Source organism: Belonocnema kinseyi, chromosome 8 (genome assembly GCF_010883055.1).
Source record: "Belonocnema kinseyi isolate 2016_QV_RU_SX_M_011 chromosome 8, B_treatae_v1, whole genome shotgun sequence".
Classification (NCBI taxonomy): Eukaryota; Metazoa; Arthropoda; class Insecta; order Hymenoptera; family Cynipidae; genus Belonocnema; species Belonocnema kinseyi.
Genome location: NC_046664.1, coordinates 19,874,255 through 19,875,239, shown reverse-complemented (window position 1 = coordinate 19,875,239; position 985 = coordinate 19,874,255).

Here is a 985-nt window from a genome sequence, read left to right as displayed (position 1 = left end):
TTAGACAATTTTCAAACGCTTCGTTTATCGAGGGAATTTTGAGTAAGACCAAACTTGAAGCGAAAGAAATATTTATTAGGATAAAATGAAGTTTTTTGAAAACTATTACCTTAATTGAGTGACTCGTTAACAAAATAGAATCATTCAAATAGCACTTTCGGAGCGAGTTGAAGTGAAAATATTTAGTAAATTTTCTTGTCTGAAAAATTAAGTTTTTTTGATTTTTTACAGAAACAGTGAAAGATACAACTTTTTTGTCGAGAGAAAAAAGATGCGCCATGAAATTTCCTATGAAGTGATATCTTAAAAAGTTGAATTTTCGAAAACTGATTTTCAAGCCATCAGGGGCCAACTCGAGCGGCCTGAAGCGGCCAGGCAAATTTTATGCTTGGTTATAGAATCCGGAGTCTCAATTCTTTACGGCTAGTGTTACAGTTAATAAAACTTTGTATTTCACACTTTCATGCTTATATGTGAGATATATTTGATCTAATTACATGCAAAATTTAAATAAGACTGCAAAAACGTGTTTGCACATATTGTGATCTTCTTAATTTATCAGGTTTATCCCTAAAACTTAAAGTTTGTGTAAAAAATGCAATTACTTTAATAAAATTATATTGAAGTAATTTTATGTTTGAAAATTTATAAAAAAATACCAAAAAAAAGGAGATTTTTCACCTACCAGACATTCACAAACAACCAACTCATGTCAGCCATATTGTTCATGTGACGTTACAATTCGGATCTCAATAGAGTGACGGAAATATTTTATTTTTTGTATTGCCGAATTTCTCGTGTTTATTCTTCATAACTTATATCTGTCTTCTTTTCTTTCGCGAATAAATATAATTTTTATTATTTATTGTCAAGTTTTATTTCCTATTTTTTTATTTTCAAGTTGTCTCCTGTTTTAAAGAGTTTCGAATTCAGTAAAATATTTTGTTAATAAGTCTAAAAACTACAATAGAAATAATTTAAAGTA